At 36.3% G+C, this 6,843-nt stretch overlaps 1 pseudogene across 1 annotated transcript; it reads right to left on the bottom strand.

Moving 5' to 3' along the window:
* Window positions 1-221: 221 nt before the first annotated feature.
* Window positions 222-2,866, bottom strand: LOC149558121 (G-type lectin S-receptor-like serine/threonine-protein kinase At2g19130 pseudogene; annotated as a pseudogene). Its single transcript, XR_016364983.1, has one exon. The product of XR_016364983.1 is annotated as a G-type lectin S-receptor-like serine/threonine-protein kinase At2g19130 pseudogene (transcript).
* Window positions 2,867-6,843: the final 3,977 nt, after the last annotated feature.

Below are 6,843 nucleotides of genomic sequence, written 5' to 3'. Positions count from 1 at the left end.
TCTAAAATATCTACAAGAAATTTGTAAATCTACATCTAGAAACATAGAAAGATATACATATAAACAGACATACAAACACACACAACTATCTTGTGTGCAAGTTCTTTCTTCTTTTTAAATTGCACTCTTTATTTACTTAATTCTAATAACAAGTGTGTCATTGTGCTTGTGTGAGTGTAGACCTTAGCAGCCATCCTTAAACATCACATACAAAAGAAAAATTTTGTTTGAAAAAAGTAGATCAATCTTGACTATTTAACACATTTAACCTAGAAATCGAATCTTAACATATGATATATAAACCATTTCAACCTTAACATACTCTAAGACTCCATACTTAGCTTGTGCTACTTCCGTCTGCTTGTTGTTTGTCCACCAACTCTGAGCTCTGCATCGGCAGAGTTGGAGGATCCATCTTCCCTTCCAGCATACGCACCACTTGTTCCATGCTTGGCCTCTTCTCCTCCTCCCTTTCTATGCATAACAAACCTACGATGCCCACTCTTCTCACTTCTTCTACATCTGCCTCTACTGCAATAGCTTCATCTACGATATCAATAATCTTCCCCTGGCGAACTTGAGTTGCAGCCCACCTGGGAAAGTAATATTGACTTGACTCCTGTACAGTCAAGTCTAGACTCCTCCGGCCAGATAGGATTTCCAAGAGCGTAATACCGAAACTGTACACATCAACCTTGGACGTGATGGGAACACCAGAGATCCATTCTGGAGCCAAATATCCTCTTGTTCCTCTTGTTGTGGTCAGTACACGACTAAAGTCTCTATCCACAAGCTTTGCCAACCCAAAATCTGCTAACTTTGGTGAGAAATTACTATCCAAGAGAATGTTCTCGGGCTTCACATCGCCATGAATGATGCGATCTCTGCACTCTTCATGGAGATAAACTAAGCCTCGTGCAGTGCCTAAAGCAATCTGGAGTCTGGTCTTCCAGTTCAGTACCTTACTTTTAGTTTTGGAATCAGCAGTGAACAATTGGGAATTTAGAGAGCCGTTGGGCATGTAATCATAAACAAGTAGCCGTCTCGATTCTTCTGCACAAAACCCTCTGAGTCTTATCAAATTCACATGTTGTATGTTGCCAAGAGAACTGATTTCGGCTCGGAATTGCTTATCATATTTTCTTGTACCAGACCCCAATGTCTTTACGGCTACCAGTGTACCATCTGTTAGAGATCCCTTGAACACTGACCCGAATCCTCCGCTCCCCAACTTGGTTCTGAAATTCCTTGTGGCAATCTTCAACTCCATGTAACTATACATTCTCAGAAAAGAGACCGAGGATTCCTCTGACGTCTCCAATGGTGGTGGCAGCCGATACCTTTGCCACATGATTAAAATTGAAAACATACTTAAAGCAAGAGCGAGAGCACTCGCAATAATTATGATTTGCAGTATGGGAGAGGACGTCTTATTCTTCTTACCAGCTACTCGAATGGAGACATTCCCTCTTCCATTTGACGGAGAGTTTTTCATGTTTAGCAAATCTCCAGACCAGACTTTGCAATTCCCAGAAGGAGAATCGAAAGCAAACGCAGTGCACGAGCAATTATGTAGGCAGGCTTTCTGGCAATCTTCCTTCGTGTGTGCAGGGTATGAAGAAGCCGAATCATCAGGCAACGTTACACCAGGCTCGATAAATTTGTCAGTGCTGCCATTTTGGGTATCACAGTTTAATGGCCTTTCGCGAACACAGCCGCTAGACCACCAGTCCTGCGAGTCCCAGGTTCGCTTGTCTGCCGGGAAGAAGCCTTCCAAGCAGGTGCAGAACTGAACGTTGTTGGAGTTGCAGCTTCCATAGGCTCCACAAAGACCAAATACGTCGCACTGATCTCTGGGTTGAGTCGCCACCAAGGTCTGTTTAGTGCCATCAAACAAAGCATATCCTTGTATTCGTCCGGATTTGACTTGGAGAAAACGGGTGATCCCTTTCAGTAATCTACAACTGACGTACAAACCAGAGCTTGTATTTCGGACGGTCGCATTGTAGTAGTCCCCGTTAACCAGTTCTGGAACTCCACTTAAAAAATGACCGTCCCAAGTTCCACTCTCCCAGTACTGGACAGAATTGTTCCAAGTTAGCACGAACTGTAGTGATCCAGATGGATCCAAGTGAAGGGAGTAGAGACCAGGAGCGGGATCCATTGAGTTTTTCCAACCGATTAACTTTTCCTGTCCACCGAACCACATTCCGGCCAAAGCGGTATCTACAGGAAAGTCAAAACTCTGCCAAACAATCTTGGAATTGTTTTTATTGCTCAGCAATATAAAGTTACCAGAATCTAATAGCACAGCACGCGAGCACTTTTCGGAAATATTTACAGACCAAAGATATGTGCCCTCCGCGTCGAACAGTTCCAGCTCACCTTCTATTGACAGGTTTAGAACGCCAGGCTTGTTTTTCGCAGGGCTCTCCCTATTGGCCACCCAAACGATGATTTGCTCTGATGTGTTGGCGTACCAGATGCCAACATACCAGTTATTGCTTCCATTTGGGCTGAAAAATCCCAATTGAAACGTTCCATTCTTTGAAATTATTGTCTGATTTCCAGAAAGCAAGGCGCCCAACGAAAGAGAATCTCCCACATCAGCAGATAAGCCGCCAGAGTTGCAAATTATAATTAATGCAGAAAAAGAGAACATCATAAATGCTGCAGGAAGGCCGTTATTTCCCATTTCCGGATTGTTCATTTAACTGAGTTGGTAGGTATATGTAGTAGAATAAGCTCTACAAACTCCGGAAGGTTAGGCATCGTTTTTCTGAAAGTATTATGTTTCAGAACGCACCGTGTCTGGGACGAATGCGGTCATGTGATGCTTAGTCTGAATGCCCACAAAGTTCAAGTGTGTACAGGTTCCAAGCAATTAAGAAAAGCAGCTACGAAACAGTAAGAATGATATAATATAAATTTAATTCAATTAAAATTGACTATTGACTGTTGAATATTGACTATTAACTACCAACTATTGACTATTAACAATTGACTACTGACTATTGATTACTGGTTATTGACTATTGACTATTGACTATTGACCATAAACTATTGACTATTGACTATTTGCTATTAACTATTAACTATTAACTATTCACTATTAACGATTAACTATTCACTATTAACTATTAACAAGAAGTAAATGCTACTATATGGCTCTTGTTAATTATTTGTTGATAGTGGGATACTAGCAATTTGTTGATAGTGGGAAATTGATCATTATTCTTCGTTTCCATTTATAACACTTTGTGTTTTCTTATTCTCTCATAAAAAAAAGTTATCTTGGTTCTCTTCAAAACAACCACCACGTGTGTTGTTTTCTAAATGTGAATCAAACTTTAAAGAAGTTTCACTTTTTTCAAGTCATGTTTTCTTTAATTACATCTTAAAATATGTATGTATGTATGTATGTATTGTAAATAAAACTTTAAAATATTAAAGTATTTTTAGTTTTTGGGGAATTTTTACGTTTTAAAAAAGTCATGCTTTTAACACTTTTCTTTTTGTAAAAATATTTGACTAAGCAATACAATTTGACCAAAATGGGTTTAGAGGTCCTAAAAGGTGGCATAGATTTGTGCTTTTACCTATATAATAGATTCAATACCATAAAAGAGGTAGTTGGAAACTAGAAAAAGATTTCCAGAAAGAGGCTGAGGCCAAAAAATGTTTGGAGATGGCATTCCAAGACTAATGTAGGATTTGAAGAAATTCATTGGGGATAGCAACACAAAAATCCATGGGCTGGTGTAGAGTCTAAAAGATGGTAAAAGTAAAAAGGACGTCATTGGAAAGGATAAAGGGAAACATGAGAAAGTAGCAAGAGAGCCTAGGAAAAAAATAAGGGGAAAATTGAACAAGAACAAAGCAATGATTGTGTCAAAGAATGTAGAGGACAATCTAGAGGTAGTTGAGATCAAGGCAACAAAACTTCTAAAGGAGTTGCCTTAGTTCTAGGTCTCTATTAGTTTTTTGTGTTTTTTGTTTTTTGTTCTGGTCTTTGTACTTGTTTTCTAGTTTTGTATTGGTTTGTGGTGCCTAGGATGTTGCAGTTTATAAATTGTGGTCATTTTTCTAGGAGAGTTTTAATTTTGGACTTATTCATATATATTTTGTAACTTGATGCTAGTGGGTCTTTGGTCCATGTAAATCATATTTTTACCTTAATCCAAAAATGATTCTATAAAAATATCAAGATTTTAATTAAATGTAGAAAATTAGGAAGCACAAAATTAATATTTACTGTATTTCACATATATAGACCCATAGATCCTTAAATAAATGTATGCATGGAGATATATTTATTGAACATAAAATAACCACATTGATAATCTAAATAGTTTTATTCATAGTAAAAAATATGAGTTAGGAAGTTTAGATTATGTACTAGTGTAGATTGAAACAAGTGAAAAACTATTTTTTAGATGTGTGCTAGGAATGTGATAGTTAGCCTTTCTATTAAATTATGATTATTTATGCCTAGGATAAATTTATTAAATTGAATTGTATATAAATATGCCACTTTTAACTAGTGAGGATGGACGACAAATGTGTGGGAGTCCTTGGGTCATTTTAAGGTAAGAAAGATGATTTTGGGATTGATGAAAAAGTGAAAAATGCTCAATTGTGAAAATAAGATGTGTAATAAATTTAGGATGTCATTCTATTATTGACTAAGAATTCATTAAAAAATAGTCAATGTGGCATTGTGTCGTGACTGTGGCACTCACACTTGTGGTATATAATCTTGTCTAGCACTTATTACAGTAATGAAAAAAAAAAGACAATATGTTCCAAGAGTACACAATAGTGCTCTAAGATGGATATCTTCCCTCAAGAAGGTTGCATTAGTGTATTCATTTTCTCTATTCTTTGATGAGGATATAGGTGTCACACAAACATTAGTTGTGAATAAGAGTAGCCCTACCTTGACAAAATCTAGTAAGATTATTTTGTGACCACTACTTAAGGTCTTTATCTTAGTGAAGTTGAGTAACTAAACCAATTTTGGGATAAATATAGGGGAGTTTTAGCTCACTTTGAAGTTATAAAAATTAAACCTAGTCATTTTAATGAAGTCATGTCCAACTAGGAAATTTGGAGCTTTTTTTGGATTACCCCTATGGGTGAGAGATGAAAATCCAAATTTCCATGAATGGTGGAGCTAAGAGTTGTTGCACTAGATATACAAAAAAGATATCTAGAAGTTTGGACTCATGTTATTATCAAGGATATCAATGAGCTTAGAATGGGTCCTTAGATGGTAGTTTAGATAGGATTTCAAAGGAGTTCTTCAAATGAAACAAGTTCTAAGATTATTCCAAGAGGGTGGCCAAGATGAGTTATGGTGCATCGCTGAAATGAGGACATGGTCCATATGAAAAGTACTTTTAGAGTCAAACCAAGACAAAATATAGTAGAATGAGTAAGAAATTGGGTTGGATTATGGATCTAAGGCCTAGACTTCTAGTAGGTGTGCATTGCAAAGAGAATCTATGAAGTATCAAGATTTCATGCTTATATGGATTCTATTTGAATACATTGGATGGAGGTAATAAATAGGGTTTCCCAATGGAGCTATTTAGACAAGGCCCAAGGGTTAATTCAATCATAGCTCAAAGGATGGATTGGTTGTTATCACAAGAATTCTACTTATCAAAAATTTCTCAAAATTCTCAAGGGAGTTTCCATAAATGGAAGATGACTCTGGGAGTTGCAAGATACTTAATGATTTTGGTGCATACTCAAGGAGGGTAACACCATCCAGTAAAGGAATTCAAGGAGTTTCAAGGTATTCACATAGTGTTAACCATACTTTGGGATTATGCACTATTGAACTAGAGGACTAGGGGAGTTCCATAAATATTAGAGAGTACAAAAGGATAATCAAGAGAATTTAAGTAGTTTGAAAAACAAGGAGGAAAAAGTTAGTATCATGGATCTTATGAGGAATGTAAATAATGAATACATAAGAAGGCTGACCCATGAGATTTTAAAGGATTCAAGAGATGTTCAAAGAGTTTAGATATGAGTAGAGTGAGGGAAGTGGAGATATGTTCTTAGGGCACCAAAGTAATTACATCAATGAGGAGAGTTTGCATATACTTCTATTGATTAGGGGTGTGTGATTTGAACGTTTAGTGTTGGACTTTAGAAGTGGGAAAAGACATAGTGTGGGGAAAGAAAGGACTTATATGATATAAGAATTACAACTAATTCTTTATAGTACCACATGTTGTTTTGTAGTCTTAGTGAGAAATGTTCATTTGGATGTGACCTAATACAATCCTGTGACAATATTTTATATTTGCTAACTCATAAGTCTTCTATTCTCATGTGTGAATTGGGATCATAATTTATGAGTTACTTTCGTAACATAATATGAATTTTAAGAGACAAAAATGAAGATCTTGTGGACTAAATTCTTGATTATGTTTCATATATCAATGGAGTTGTCTAGTAGGTTTTTTTTCAAGATAATAGTTTTGTGGTCATTCATGCATGCAATAACTTAGTCATTTTTTTCATGAATAAAAAATCCAAATGATGGTCATCCCTATAAACATCGGACATTTTCCATCTTAGTTATAAGTTGACTAGTATGTATTTCCATAATAAGGATTTTCCTTTATTTTTAAGGAGTTCTTAGAATGATAATCGTCATAGTTTAAAGCTACATAGTATTGAAAGGCACAAAAGTCACAATATCTTTACATCTCAATCATCCATTTAATAATTGTTGGAATTAAAGATGGAGTAACCGAGAGGGAGGGGGGTGAATCAGTTGCTAAAAAAGAAAATCCACATATCCCTTGGATGTCTTAAAACATA

This window comes from Cupressus sempervirens, chromosome 5, assembly GCF_028749045.1.
Source record: "Cupressus sempervirens isolate cs-2001-9-10 chromosome 5, ASM2874904v1, whole genome shotgun sequence".
In the NCBI taxonomy this organism is placed as follows: Eukaryota; Viridiplantae; Streptophyta; class Pinopsida; order Cupressales; family Cupressaceae; genus Cupressus; species Cupressus sempervirens.
Note: the sequence above shows the minus strand (reverse complement) of the source record. Positions and strands in the feature narration are given on the sequence as shown.